This window comes from Stegostoma tigrinum, unplaced genomic scaffold, assembly GCF_030684315.1.
Source record: "Stegostoma tigrinum isolate sSteTig4 unplaced genomic scaffold, sSteTig4.hap1 scaffold_86, whole genome shotgun sequence".
In the NCBI taxonomy this organism is placed as follows: Eukaryota; Metazoa; Chordata; class Chondrichthyes; order Orectolobiformes; family Stegostomatidae; genus Stegostoma; species Stegostoma tigrinum.
The window spans coordinates 190,730-206,462 of NW_026728811.1; the positions used below are offsets into that span (position 1 = coordinate 190,730).

The 15,733-nt window shown below is 50.0% G+C and overlaps 1 protein-coding gene across 2 annotated transcripts in view; it reads right to left on the minus strand.

Moving 5' to 3' along the window:
• Window positions 1–13,639: 13,639 nt before the first annotated feature.
• Window positions 13,640–15,733, minus strand: part of LOC132209324 (gastrula zinc finger protein XlCGF7.1-like) — a 37,616-nt gene continuing 35,522 nt past the window's right edge. The window contains exon 3 of one of the 2 annotated variants that reach the window (XR_009445425.1): window positions 13,640–13,757. The gene's annotated coding sequence lies outside the window, so the exon portion shown is untranslated. The remainder of the gene's footprint in view (window positions 13,758–15,733) is intronic. The other variant, XR_009445424.1, reaches the window with a different exon arrangement.

The window sequence follows — 15,733 nt, forward strand, 5'->3', positions numbered from 1 at the left end:
CTTACTGATGTTTTCTGAAGGCCCAAACACATTATTTGCATGAGGGAAGCAGCAGGGACCTGTGGGGCAATATTGTCACACAGAGGGTGGATCGCATGTGGAATGAACTGCCAGAGGAAGCGGCACATACATGTACAGTTGAATTCTGCTTATTACAAAGTTCAAAAGACATTTGGACAATTACCTAAAAGAGGAAAACTTTACAGGGATATAAAAGCAACTGGGATTAGTACAGTTTGGGAAACTTGGTCGGCACAGACAAGTTGGACAGAAGGGTCTATTTCTGTGCTGTATGACTCTGAGACTCTAATAAATGCTCATGTTTATATTACTACCCTTCATTATTGGAACTAATGGATATTCCTGCAATCCTTAAGTGGAAATATGAAATGCAAACTTGCTTTCAGTAATGTATGTTTCCCATGGCCTGATACAGATGTTTGCAAAAATCTGAGCTCAGACATCCCCACTGAAAGATTTAACTTGGCTGCAGTGACAAATCTGATGTGTCCTGTTCTGCAGGGAAACCAGCTAATTGCTTAAGTTGTGAAGGTGACCCATGGCAGCTGATATGGGGGATTTTCTCAATAATTCCAACATGGGTGTATTTGTATAATCTCCGCTGCATCACGTTTGGCAGTCATCAGCACAGTTTCAGAACACAAATGGCAGGTACATGAAGGCAAATTATGGTATTTATCAAATCAGATGATCGCAATATGTTTGATAAAGCTACCCACCCAGTTCCTGTTCATTACTGAATTCCCCAGCAAGGCTCCCTGTCCATACAACCTTAATATTTTCTGCAAAGTAGAAATTATTCTTCAAGGTTAGCAGTTGAATTCTGCTCTTTATAACTTCTGCACACTGAGCTCTGTTTAGAGCATTAGCTACCCCGTGGTGATGAAGCTTTGGTCACAAGGTCTTTATCAAAATGATGTTTGATGCTCATTGCTTACATCTTGTTCCCTTTTCTTAAAACAAAAGCTGCATGTTCATTTTTGCAGTGACTGAGCTCTGAGGTGGGTCAGCTGTTTTATTGGAAAATGCATCTGGGACCAAAGCAGGGTGAAGGATTGCATCCTGAAATGTTAGCTTTGTCTCTTCACAGATGTTGCTTGAATATTTCCAGCACTTTCTGTTTTCCCCAACTTCCCCACATTCTGATGTCCTGCATCTGTAGTATTTCGGTAAATTACATTTAGGTTGAGTTGGCCTGTGAAAGGCCTGAGTAATTTTTTTTTGCATATTACAAAAAAAAACTGTCCCAGCAATATCAAACGGCTTGGAAAACATCAGCCTTTCAACCGCCGACCCTTAACTATTGAAACAGTCATTCCTCATCCCTGTTAAATTTCTGTTGGAATATGCGATTTGCAGCAAGCAGAATATTCAGTTCTTCATACAGGGTTGGTTTGGCCTCTATAGTGATTAGGTGTAGTGAATGAATGGAGAACTGAAAACCAAAAAATAATTTGGAAGAGGATCGCATTGTAGCAGCACATATTGTCCATTTCTGCAGAGGCAGCTGAAACAGTTGGAGCAGCAAACAACATATTTTCTGTGAAAAGCTTGAAACATAACTAAGATTCAATGCAGCTAAGGCAGGTTGCACATGGTTTGTATCTGTCCTGTCCACAGTTCGTTGCCATTGAAATACACTGCATGGAAAAAAAAACTAATAGTCCAGTATAATAAAGTGTGAAACTGGATGAACACAGAAGGCCAAGCAGTATCTCAGGAGCACAAAAGCTGATGTTTCGAGCCTTGACCCTTCATCAGAGAGCATCTTCATCTCTGATGAAGGGTCTAGGCCCGAAACGTCAGCTTTTGTGCTCCTGAGATGCTGCTTGGCCTGCTGTGTTCATCCAGCTCCACACTTTGTTATCTTGGATTCTCCAGCACCTGCAGTTCCCATTATCTCTGCAACATGTTCTAAACAGTTTAGTTTCCTGGATGACCTCCTGACATTTACACCTCCTTGAGATTTCCCAAATTGATCACGTGGGAATTGTGGTAATGTCGGCTAGACTGAGAACTGGAAATTCATCTTTTCAGATGCTACCTAGAAATGGTGACGAAACGTCTGAAAACTAACCTTCCAGCTCAGCGAGCAAACTCACATCCAGAACCTCAACCTGAGCTACAAATCTTCTCAAAACTCACTGGCACCTATGGGCGCAATACGCTAAAACTGGCCCAAAGATGGGAAACCAATGCCATCCGACAGAGTGCCACCCGCGAACAGCTGTACTTCCTGCATGAATGCCTAAGGAAACAGGTACTACCTAAATGTCTCAAATACAAACCTCCCCTTAACACCACACGAGACAGAAGAATAGCAGAGCAAAACGGCCGCAGAATGCTTAGAGAAATGATCAATGATGCCCACAACAGACTCCGTAAATACAACCTGGAAATTTCGCGCCAAAAAACTTTACTCACTAACACGACAGACCATGAATGGACAGGCACAGTACCACAACCCAGGGGAGTGGACGACGGTCCGGAAAGCGAGGAGGAAGATGCGTCGGCGGGCCCAGGAACCGCAACCATCAGGCGGGAAGAGGCAGCTACAGGGGGGCTATAAGAGCTCCTCTGACAAGGGGGATTCGGAGAGGGCCCGCCCGAAGCAGAAGTTAAAGATCTCAAGGGAGAAGGAAAGCAGCACCACACTTCCAGGTGACAGGAGGCGTCCTGAGGCTCCCTCCGGCACCCAGCCACGCGCCGTTGGGGCGCTGGAGGGTCCCCCGGAACTTCCAGGCGGGAAGGAGGAAACAGCACGTCCCCAGCCTGACCCAGAGCTGGACTCTCCTGCCTCCGTACCCCCGACGGGGGGATGCCACCCGGAAGGCAGCACGGACGGTTTCCTCAGCCTGGAGAGTGTCCAGCAGTTAGCCCGGGCAATGGGCATGAAGGGACAGATGGAGGGGCTGGACCTTGGACTTGGGGAGGGTATTGCTGTCACTGCCCACAATGGGGGTACGAGTTGCGAGCATTAATGTGCGCAGTGTCAAGACCAGCGCAGGATGTGTATCCACGTTGGCCTACCTGACCACCATCAAGGCGGACCTCCTGTTTCAGCAGGAGTGCGGGATACCGCACCTCGGCAGGTACGGGAAATGGTCCGGCGCGTGGAACTGTGGGCCTTCGATCTGGTTGGGGGGTAACGAATGTCGGTCCTCGGGCCTGGCTATTCTGCTGCAGGGGCGCGACTTCACCATCTCTCAAGTTCAGGAGGTGGTGGGGTGGCGCCTCCTAGTGGCTGACATCACCTACAGGAATGCTCCCCTGAGGCTGATCAACGTGTACGCCCCAGTGGTACAGAGTGAGCGGTTGGCCGTCCTGCAGTGGCTTCCACCCCTGCTGGCTACGTCCAGGCCGGTCATCCTAGGCGGAGACTTCAACTGCATCATCGATGCAGATGGAAGATCCAGCGCGGGGACAGCGGGTGGGGGGAGTCAACTGGATGTCACGTCCAGATTCCTGATGGGCACGGTGAAGGACGCCAAGCTGCTCGACATTTTCAGCACCACTGCAGAAGCAGCGCAGCGGAGGTACACCTGGTCGCGGCCAGACGGGTCTATTCGCTCAAGAATAGACTTCCTGTTTGTGTCACAGGCGTTCTCAGTCAGGTCTACCAGTCAGGTCGAGCCGGTGTTCTTCTCTGACCACTGCCGCCTGCTGGTGGACTGTCACTTACAGGATGACCAGCCGGCCAGCAAGGGGACGTGGAAGCTCAACACGACTCTGTTGACCCCAGAGAACGTCGAGGACCTTAAAAGGGAGTACGCCGGTTGGAGAACCGTGAAACCCCTCTTTGAGTCTCCGGGCGACTGGTGGGAGATGGTAAAGGAGAACATCAAGAGGTTCTTTGTCTTCAAGGGTGTTCGGAAGGCGAGAGAGAGGTGGGGAAAGCTGTCGCGACTCCAGAAAAGGGTGAAGAACCTGCTCCTTCTGCAGTTGATGGGGGCGATGTCACTGAGGAACTCCGCAAGGTGAGGGGCCAGCAAGCCTCGCTCTTCGCCGCGGAGGCCTCCAGGATAATCTTCCGGTCCAGGGTCCGCTCCATGGAGCAGGACGAGACATGCTCGCGTTTCTTCTTTCAGAAGGTGCACAAAGAGAGCTCTGTGCTTAGCCAGCTGAAGGAGGACGACGGCTCGGCGACGTCGTCTCGGCCCGACATTTTGAGGATCAGCAGATCCTTCTATGCCGGACTGTACAACACGAAGCCCACGGACAGCATGGCCTCCGTCATCTATCACGGAGGTCTTAGACGACGGCACGAGGGAGTGGCTGGACCGGCCGATATCCCTGGACGAGCTGACCAGAGCCTTCAAGTCCTTGGAGAGGAATAGGACTCCCGGGAGTGACGGCTTACCGGTCGAGCTGTATTCCGCTCTGTGGGACCTGGTCGGCCAGGACCTGCTAGTGGTGTACGATAGTGCGCTTCGGGCAGGGGAAATGTGCAAGTCCATGAGGAAGGGCATTATCACCCTCATTTACAAGAGGAAGGGGGAGAGGGAAGAAATTAAGAATTGGCGTCCCATTTCACTATTGAACATGGACTACAAAATCCTGGCCAAGGTCATAGCCAACCGGGTCAGGTCTGTCCTGGAGTCGGTGATTCACCCTGACCAAACCTGTGCTGTGCCGGGCAGGAAGGTAGCTAAGAGCCTCGCGCTCATCAGGGATACGATCACCTATGTACAGGACAGGCGGGTGGAGACCTGCCTTGTCAGCCTGGACCAGGAGAAAGCCTTTGACAGGGTCTCTCATGCTGACATGAGGGACGTCCTCTCCAAATTGGGGTTTGGGAGGGCATCTGCTATTGGATCTGGCTGCTCGACACCAACATCGTTAGTGCAGTCTCGATAAACGGGTGGGAATCGGACAGTTTTCCCGTCAGATCTGGAGTCAGGCAGGGCTGCCCGCTCTCTCCTGCCTTGTTCGTGTGCTGTGTGGAGCCCTTCGCCGCATCCATCAGGAAGGACGTGAGCCTGAAGGGCGTGACTATCCCAGGCAGGGGAGGCCTTCAGGTCAAGACCTCCCTGTACATGGACGATGTCGCCGTCTTCTGCACTGATCGTCGGTCAGTGAGTAGACTATTGGGCATCTGCGGCCAGTTTGAACTGGCCTTGGGTGCCAAAGTCAATAGGGGTAAGAGCAAGGCCATGTTCTTCGGGAACTGGGACGACCGCTCCTTCATCCCCTTCACTGTCAGGACGGACTACCTGAAGGTGCTGGGTGTTTGGTTTGGTGGAGCTGGGGCGTGCACTAAGACTTGGGAGGAGCGTATCACCAAATTGAAGCAGAAGCTGGGCAGGTGGACGCTCCGGTCCCTCTCCATCGCAGGTAAGAACCTGGTTGTCAGGTGCGAGGGGCTTTCGGTACTGTTGTATGTGGCGCAGGCCTTGCCTATTCCCTGGACCTGCGCCGCTGCGGTCACCCGGGCCATCTTCTACTTCATTTGGGGGTCGAGGATGGACCGGGTCCGCAGGGACACCATGTACAAAGACCTGGAAAATGGGGGAAAGGGCGTACCGAACGCCACCCTTGCCCTGACGGCTACCTTTGTGTGCGGCTGCATCAAGCTGTGCATAGATCCTCAGTACGCAAACACCAAGTGTCACTACTTACTGAGGTTCTACCTGTCCCCGGTGTTGCGAAGGATGGGCTAAGCCTCGTTGCCGCGGAATGCTCCGAGTAGTTGGACTGTCCCGTACCACCTGTCCTTCATGGAGAAATTTTTGAAAAGAAACACTTTTGGCCACAAGGCCGTCAGGCAGTGGTCAGCACGTAGTATCCTCGAGACCCTTCGGGAAAAGGAGAGGGTGGATCCCGTCGTGTGGTTCCCCACGCAGACTGCCAAAGTCGTTTGGCAGAATGCCTCATCGCCAGAACTTTCAAACAAGCTCAAGGACATTGCTTGGCTGGCAGTGAGAGGGGCTCTGCCAGTGAGATCCTTTATGCATGCCCGGAATCTCTGCGCCACCACACGCAGCCCTCGAGGCGGCTGCGGGGGGGAACAAGACTGTCGATCACCTCCTTCTGGAGTGTGCCTATGCGCAGGAGGTCTGGAGGGGGATGCAGTGGTATTTATCGAGGTTCGTCCTGAGCAGCTCCGTGATGCAGGACTCCGTGCTCTCCAGGCTGTTTCCTGAGACGCACACTGAGACCAACATCAGCTGCGCCTGGAGGACCATCAATGTGGTGAAAGACGCTCTTTGGTCTGCCCGCAACTTGCTGGTCTGCCAGCTGAAAGAACTGACCCCAACCGAATGTTGCAGACTGGCGCACTCCAAGGTCCAGGACTACGTGCTGAGGGACGCGCTAAAGCTTGGGGCAGCCGCCGCCAAGGCGCGGTGGGGAAAGACCACCGTATGAAACCCCTCGTCCAGAATAGTAAAAAGGGCCCTATCTGGTTACTGGGCCCAGCTGGCGCCTTCCCCAACTGGTCAGGGGGCCAACGGGAACTGTGCGGGGAGACGACTGCCGGGGTATTTTCTTTGCTTTGTTTTTTTTCTTCTTTGTTTGTTTTTTTCCTTTAGTTGGTGTACGTACCCCCTGGGTAAGGCGGAGTGGCTTGCATGACTGGGTAGGTGTGTAAATATGTTTTTTTTTGTACATCTTATGAATAAAGTATATTTTTTAAAATGAAAAAAATGGTGACAAAACGTCTGAAAACTAACCTTCCAGCTCAGCGAGCAAACTCACATCCAGAGCAGATCAGGTCTGAGCTGTGCAGTCCTACTGAGGGGAGCTGTGAATGGACATGGGCAATTACAGCCATAACGCAAAGAGACATCTCCATAAATATTCCCAGGCTCAACGCTGAGGGAACACAGGACATCATCCCACTGACAAGGCAGAACTGTTTGTTTCCGTCCTCAACAAGGAGTGTCGAGTTGATGTGGTTTGATTTATTACTGTCACATGTACCGAGATACAGTGAAAAGTTATGTTTTGCATGCAGTGCAGCCATATCACACAGGCGTACCTTTTGTATCTTCTTATTGTGGCCTCTTCCTGAAAACCTCAATGTCATTGATGTTGATCTTGAACTAATTTGACTCACTCCATGGAATATCGGGAAATAGCTGAAGGAACTGGATATGACAAAAGCTGTAGGCGCTGACAACCCTCCAGCAATAACACTGAAGGGTCATGTTCCAGAACTGGCCTGGACACGAGCCAATCTGTGCCAGTATATCTACAGCATTGGCATCTACCCAGAAATACGGGCAATTGCCCAGCAACGTTCTGAGCGCAAAAGCAAGAAAAAAAACCCAGTCGAGTGAATTTACATCCAGTCAGTTGTCTCCCAATGTTCAATGAAGTGATGGAAGGAAAGTGGACAGGACTCCCAAGCACCACATTCTCAACAATTAGCTTCTCACTGACACTCTATATCTTCTAATGTTCGCTGTCTTTGTTCATAGTATCCATTTGCTTGCCGTTTTAGATTTATCACCTTCCTTCCGGCAGGGAGGTGGCGTTCAAACACAATCACATCAAACATGAGCTTTCCGAATGGTGGCCCAGAGCCAAGGGACGAGACAGAGAGGGAGACAGAGAGAGAAAGAGAGAGAAATGTGGAGAGAAAGGGGGGTGGAAGAAAGGGGAGAGATGGTGAGAGAGTGGGTGAGGGGGGGGGGGGATGGAGAGAAATGGAGAGGGTGAGAAAGGGACAGAGAGAAGGAGAGAGAGAGGATGTGCGAGCTCAGAGATAGAGAGAGGGAAAGAAAAAGCCCCTGTCTCACCACTGACTGGTCCCTTTTGGTTAAAGTGACACAATGCCGACATCTGCTGGCGTCCCCCGCCACTACACAGGGGATGGTGAAGGGTGAAAAGCATCAGAGGTTCAGTCAGAGAGAAAGAGAGAGGAGCTAGCTCACAGCAACAGCAACACACATACAGAGTGTGCTGGTGTAGAGAGGATTGCAACTGTACTGAGACTGGTCTGAATAAATATGCTAATGTTCAGAAATGTTTGTGTTCCCTCTGCAAATGAGGAAATGGTTTGCCTTTGGGCATTGTTCTGACATTACACACAGTTAATAGAGTATTCCCTTTGCAAGTGTATTCAGGTACCTTCGAGTAAACAGTTTTGTGAGGAGGCATGGTGAATCTTAATGCACTTTCTGCAATTTGTCATGTTTTGGAATCTACTCTCCCAGATCCTAAGCGGGAAAAAATTCAAATGTGAAGGGAGTGAGATACGCAGTGGGTTTATTCATGCCTCATTCTGTTCATATCTCAAGGACAACATCTACCGGACAAAACTGCTTTGTGTCTCCAAAGATATTGGTTGAAGAACAAAACAACTGCAACCAGAGAGGTTCGGAGACTGTGATGCCTTGTGAAGCGAAAAAGAAAATCGGTGGCTTGTGTAGTGTCGTGGGGAGGCAAGAGGGAGCGAGAGAATGAGTCTTTGATTCATGACTTTTTAATTCCTTCATGATTCATTTGTTCAAATTTCCCCCCAGGGAGTCCCACTGCAGCCAGAGATAGAAATACAGATGCAAACACACAGAGACACACATTAACAGGACAGGTGTATCACTTTAAACAAAAGAGGGAGCGACATAATGAAAGAGGAGTGGGGGCAAAACACATTTCAATGGATTCACCCTCAAGACAAGAGATAGCCCATTGCACAGAGACACAGGCACAGAGACACACACAAACAGAGAGACAGATACTAATGCACATACTCAGAAACACTAAACAACAACTCATATTCCGCTTGGGAACCCTGCAGCCCAATGGCATTAATGGGGGTTTCACCAGCTTCAATATCTCCCCTTCCCCCACTGCATCCCAAAACCAGCCCAGCTCCCCCGCAGCTGCCTAACCTGTTCTTCCTCTCACCAATCCCCTCCTCCCACCTCAAGCCGCACCTCCATTTCCTACCTGCTAACCTCATCCCATTCCCTTGACCTGTCCGTCCTCCCCGGACTGACCTATACCCTCCCCACCTCCCCACCCATACTGTCCTCTCCTCCTATCTTCTCCTCTGTACGTATTCAGTCTGCCTTCCCCTCTTCCTATTTACTTCAGAATCCTCTCCCCATCTCCCCTTTTCTGATGAAGGTTCTAGGCCCGAAACATCAGCTTTTGTGCTCCTAAGATGCTGCTTGGCCTGCTGTGTTCATCCAGCTCCAGTCTTTGTTATATCAGATTCTCCAGCATCTGCAGTTCCCATTATCTCTCTCACACTCACACATACAGTTACAGAGACACACAGGCATATTTATACACTGACACAAACATACACAGACCTAGAGACACACAGCCACATTTATACACACAGAAAAACAAAAAAAAAACAAAAACATTGATAGACACAGAGGCACACACTGAGGCACAGACATACAATCCGATACTGACATCCACACAGACACACTAACACACAAACACACAGAAACATACACACATACAGCGAAACACAGCCACATATATACCGACACACAGAAACACACACACAGGGAGACAGAAACAAAGCATACACGGACAGATTCTATATGCAGTAACTGACACTGCGCTGAGATTAACCACCGTTAACATAGTTTTTGTTAATCAGATAATGCCCAGTTTTTCATGATGAAATGTCAATGAGAAAGTGGGAAAGCGCCTTGATGTCCCTTACTTTATTGTCAGGGCAAAAGTGAATGTAAACTCACTGACTTTACAAGATACCACGATGTGAAGCTGGATGAACACAGCAGGCCAAGCAGCATCTTTGGAGCAGGAAAGCTGAGTTTTCGGGCCTCGACCCTTTATCAGAAATGGGGGAGGGGAAGGGGGATCTGAAATAAATATGGAGAGTGGGGAGGTGGATCAAAGATGGATAGAGGACAAGATAGGTGGAGGAGACTGACAAGTTAAAGAGGCAGGGATGGAGCCAATAAAGGTGAGTGTAGGTGGGGAGGCAGGGAGGAGATAGGTCAGTCCAGGGAGGACGGACAGGTCAAGGGGGTAGGATGAGGTTAGTAGGTACGGAATGGGGGTGCAGCTTGAGATGGGAAGAGGGGATAGGTGAGAGGAAGGACAGGTTAGGGAGGCAGGGATGAGCTGGGCTGGTTTTGGGATGCGCTGGGGGGGATTGAAGCTTGTGAAATCCACATTGATACCATTGGGCTGCAGAGTTTCCAAGCGGAATATGAGTTGCTGTTCCTGCAACCTTCGTGTGGTATCATTGTGGTATCGTTGTGGTACTGCAGGAGGCCCAGGGTGGACATGTTATCTTAAGAATGGGAAGGGGAGTTGAAATGGTTCGCGACTGGAAGGCCTGGTGGTTTCATGGTGAGGTTGGGGTTGGAGCAGAGGGAGCGGAGGGCTGCAAGTTCTGCAGGGGCGAGGTTGTAGTGGGTGGGAGGGTGGAGAGGTTGAGGCGATTGATGCCTCAATACCTCCCTCACCTTCCTCGACCTCTCTGTCTCCATCTTGGGCAACCACTAGAATCCGATATCTATTTCAAGCCCACCGACTCCCACAGCTCCCTAGTATACACCTCCTACCACCCACCTTCCTGCAAAAATGCCATCCCATAATCGCAATGCCTCCATTGCATCTGCTCCCAGGATGAGGCATTCCACTCCGATACATCTCAGATGTCCTCGTTTTTCAAGTGCCACAAGTCACCCCCCGCAGTGGTCAAGAACGCCCTCGACCATGTGTCACACATTTCCTGCAACTCATCCCTCACGCCCCATCCCCGCAATAACAACTATTGTGATGAGAAAAGGGTGGGCATTGGTTCATAGGTCATTGCCAGGAGAAGAGATTGGGGTGTTTTGCACCCTGTAGCTTGTGGAAAAGAGTGAACATGAGTTCACACAACGACATAAGTCATAGCATGAAGGAAGTGTGAATGCTCTCACAGGCCGTTACTAAGGCAACAGTGTTGGGATGGTTTTGTAGACTATAGCAGGAAGAATATTGTGGGTTCCGGTTCGCAGCATGTTGGTAGGGGAACTGAGGAAGGATGCGTTCACAGGCTGTTGCTTGCAGAACAGTGGAGATGTGCTGATAGGCCGTTACTAAGTTAACAGAGTGGGGCACGTTCACAGGGTTTTGCTGTTAGAGAAGAGAGGGGATGGGTTTACTTGTTGTTGCTGTGAGAAACGATTGCGGATGGTTCACAGGTCAGAGAGAGGGTAACATAGACAGGATGGGCTCACAGGCCACCGCGAGGGTGTCCAAATGGAATAATTTCACAGGTACTTGCTGAGGAAATGGAGTGTGAACGTGTTCACAGGATTTTGCTAAGAAAGGGAGTAGGGTGGGTTCAGAGGTTGTTGATTGGAGAACAGAGTGGGGAGGGATTAACTGGCTGTTAGTGTGAGAACAGATTGTGGATGGGATCTCAGGTCACCGTTAGGATGACAGAATGGGGATGGGATTATAGGTCACTGTTAGGATGACAGAGTGGGGATGGGTTCGCTGGTCACTGTTAGGCTAACAGAGTGGTGAAGGGTTCACAGGTCACTGCAGGATGATAGACTGGGGATGGGTTCACAGGTCACTGTTAGGATAATAGAGGGGGATGGGTTCACAGGTTACTGTTAGGATAACAGCGTGGGGATGGGTTCACAGGCCATTGGCAGGGGATCAGAATAATGAAGGGTTCACATGCTTTTTCTAGGGGATCAGCATGGGGATGGGTTTGCAGGCCGTTGCCAGGAGAACAGAGTGGGTTATCATCTCCCAAACCATTCACAACCTCATCACCTCAGGTGACCTCCCACTCACAGCCTCCAACCTCATTGTTCCCCAAACCCGCACCGCCCACTTCTATCTCCTTCCCAAAATCCACAAACCTGCCTGCCCCTGTCCGACAAAACTCATCTCCACCTATCTGGACTCCATTTTCTCCCCCTTGGTCTGGGAACTCCCCACCGACATACATGACACCACCCAGTCCCTCCACCTCCTCCAGAACTTCCAATTCCCCGGTCCCCAACACCTCATTTTCACTATGGGCGTCCAGACCCTATACATCTGCATTCCCCATGCAAATGGCTTATAGGCCGCCCCGCTTGTTCCTGTACTGCAGACCCGACCAATCCCCCTCCACCGACACCCTCATCCTCACCCTCAACAACTTCTCTTTTGATTCCTCCCACTTCCTACAAAGGGGGTGGCCATGTGTACCCGCATGGGCCCAAGCTATGCCTGCCTCTTTGTAGGTTATGTGGAATAGTCCCTCTTCCACACCTACACTGGCCCTAAACCCCACCTCTTCCCGCGTTACATTGATGACTGCATCGGCGCCGCCTCTTGCTCCCCAGAGGAACTTGAACAGTTCATCCACTTCACCAACACCTTCCGCCCCAACCTCAAGTTCACCTGGGCCATCTCCAACACATCCCTCACCTTCCTAGACCCTTCTGTCTCTATTTCAGGCAATCACCTAGAAACCAATGTCTATTTCAAGCCCACAGCTACCTAGAATACACCTCCTCCCACCCACTTTCCTGCAAAAATTCCATTCCCTCTTCACAATTCCTGCACTTCCGCCACATCTGCTCCCAGGATGAGGCATTCCACTGCCGTACATCCTAGATGTCCCCGTCCTTCAAGGACTGCAACTTCACTCCCGCCCCCCTACCACCCCCCCACCCCGCAGTGGTCGAGAACGCCCTCATCCATGTCTCCCGCTTTTCCCACAACTCATCCCTCACATCCCGCCCCCGCAATAACCGCCAAAAGAGAATCCCCCTAGACCGCACATACCATCCCACCAACCTCCGGATACAACGCATCATCCTCCGACACTTCCGCTATCTGCAATCCGACCCCACCAACAAAGACATTTTTCCATCCCCACCCTTGTCTGCCTTCCCGAGAGACCACTCTCTCCATGACTCACTTGTCTGCTCCACACTCCCCTCCAACACCACCACATCCAGCACTTACGCCTGCAACCGCAGGAAATGCTCCAATTGCCCCCACACCTCCTCCCTTACCCCCATCCCAGGCCCCAAGATGACTTTCCACATTAAGCAGATGTTCACCTGCACATCCGCCAATGTGCTGCATCCACTGTACCCGTTGTGGCTACCTCTACATTGGGGAAACCAAGCGGAGGCTTGGGGACCGCTCTGCAGAAATCTATGCTCGGTTCGCAATAAAGAACTGCACCTCCCAGTCGCGAACCATTTTAAGTCCCCCTCCCATTCCTCAGATGGCCATCATGGGCCTCCTGCAGTGCCATAACGATGCCACCCAAAGGTTGCAGGAACAGCAACTCATATTCCGCTTGGGAACCCTGCAGCCCAATGGTATCACTGTGAACTTCACCAGCTTCAAAATCTCCCCTCCCCCACTGCATCCCAAAACCAGCCCAGCTCGTCCCCGCCTCCCTAAACTGTTCTTCCTCTCACCTATACCCTCCTCCCAACTCAAGCCTCACCTCCATTTCCTACCTACTAAAATCATCCTGCACCCTTGGCCTTTCCGTCCTCCCTGGACTGACCTATCCCCTCCCTACCTCCCCACCCATAATCTCCTCTCCACCTATCTTCTCCTCTATCCATCTTCGGTTGCCTCCCCCTCTCTCCTTATTTATTTCAGAATTCTCTCCCCATCCCCCTCTCTGATGAAGGGGCTAGGCCCGAAACATCAGCTTTTGTGCTCCTAATATGCTGCTTGGCCTGCAGTGTTCATCCAGCTCCAGTCTTTGTTATCTCAGATTCTCCAGCATCTGCAGTTCCCATTATCTCAGACAAGCCCAATAGGTCTGGCAGCATCTGTGAAGGAAAAAACAGAGTTAATGTTTTGGGTCCAGTGACCCTTCCTCAGAGCTTTGTTTTTGTTCTTGCTTCACAGCATCTGCAATTTTTTCAGTTTTTATTTAGTATTTAACTCACTGCCACATCTCTTCCAGGCATGCCCACCTTGAAGAATTTCTGCTCCTCTCTCTAATGGGATGTCTGTTCCGATCTTTCTTCTTGTCCACCGACATCAATTTCACCGTAACTCCTGGTGTTTGCCCAAGTATTTGCTAAAACTTCCTCGCACAGACATATCACATTCTTCAGTGACTACCTCCAGCTCAGACTTCCCTCACGTGGATTCCAGCTGAAGTTTTATCCATCATGTTTTGAATCCTCCCACTGTCATAGATCTCTGAGATGTTCAACGTTCCATAGATAGCTGCTGTTGCCGCACCCAGAGATCCACACTCACTGCCATGTGGTGCCACATACACACTCTCAACCTTTCTTTCCAATAGCATCGCATCACACTGGCTCAGGGCTGCACCACTCTGTAGTTCCACTTCATCCTCCGGCTTATTCGTTGTGCTAATAAGAAACTTCTTCTTTTCCTTTCAGGCATCAAGGCCCACAAGATGCAACAACTCAGAGATACCCATGAGCCTTTGGAAACTTCCTCTCCTCCCCGTCCCTCAGCCTCCATCTCCTCCCCAACTCCACCTCCTGGCGGGTATTCACCATCCTGCCTAACCTTCTGCTCTCTGATGCTGAACGTTCTGTACTCAGCAAAGGCCTCAGCTTTATTCCTCTGCGTTCTCACCCAGTTCTGAGGAAGGGTCACCGGACCCGAAACACTAACTCTGTTTTTTTCGTTATAGACGCTGCCAGACCGCCTGAGCTTTTCCAGCAACTTTGGTTGTTCCAGAAAATCTTCAACTGTACTTTCCTGCCTTATCCCCAAAACTGCTGATTCCCAAATTAAACAGAAATTTGTTTAATATCAAGTGTGCATTGCCAAAAGAGCTTTTAAATATCTGATTGCAGGGTGTGGTGTGTGTGTGTGTTCTGTGGAGCTGACTTGCCAAGGTGCTCACATTGACGAGACCATTCAGGTGTTCTCACCATGGGAAAGGCTGGAGACGATCATGGGAATTCACTGTCCATCTGCAAATTCATACAGCAGGGAGAGAGCCATCATCTGTTCTGCGTGTGGCAAAGGATTCAAATCAATCATTTATCTCATTGTATAGCGACTTGCTCATTTTGATAAGAAAACTTCTCTATATTCTGTGAACATAGTCTTAAAAGCAAAATGGACTTGGTGTCCACAAAATCCCACAGACACTGGTGAGAAGCGGGTCACCTGCTTCGTGTGTGGGCCAATAGTCACTCAGTCATCTCACCAACTGAGATACTTGTGAGTTTGCTAGTGACTGCAGGGATTTAGATCCTGCAGTTAGTCGCTCCTAGAGTAAATAATGTTCTGATCGCTGGGTTTTGCTTTTGCTCATATTGACAATTCTTGGTATTCTAGATACATGGTTAGTACTTCAGTTTTACTGAATTAAAAACATTATTGTTGATATTCTTTCCCAAATCAGTGTTTAACATCATCTGTTGGATCTCAAAGGATAATCTGGAGAGGGAGCGTTGGTAGGAACAGAACCCGTAGCCTGGACACACTCCTCGGGGACACACTGTGAGAGGCAAATAGCACATTGGTCTTTCCCATCTCTCTGTTCTCACAGAAAAGTCCCCACGTGGGTTAACAGTGAGGTGTGCTGCAAATGTTTTCCAACTGTACTTTTTAATGGTTCCAACTCCTAGGCACAGAACAGAAGCCACTTTCTAAGTCTGTTTCGAGTCAGGAAAAACATGACTGAATCCTGGAAATGTGTGTCAGTTCAGATACTGATGTCAAACTGTCAACTGTTCCAGAATAAAAGTAAACATGTTGAAACTTCTAATCTGAAATTGACTGTTGCCATTACAATGTAACCATGCCTGGT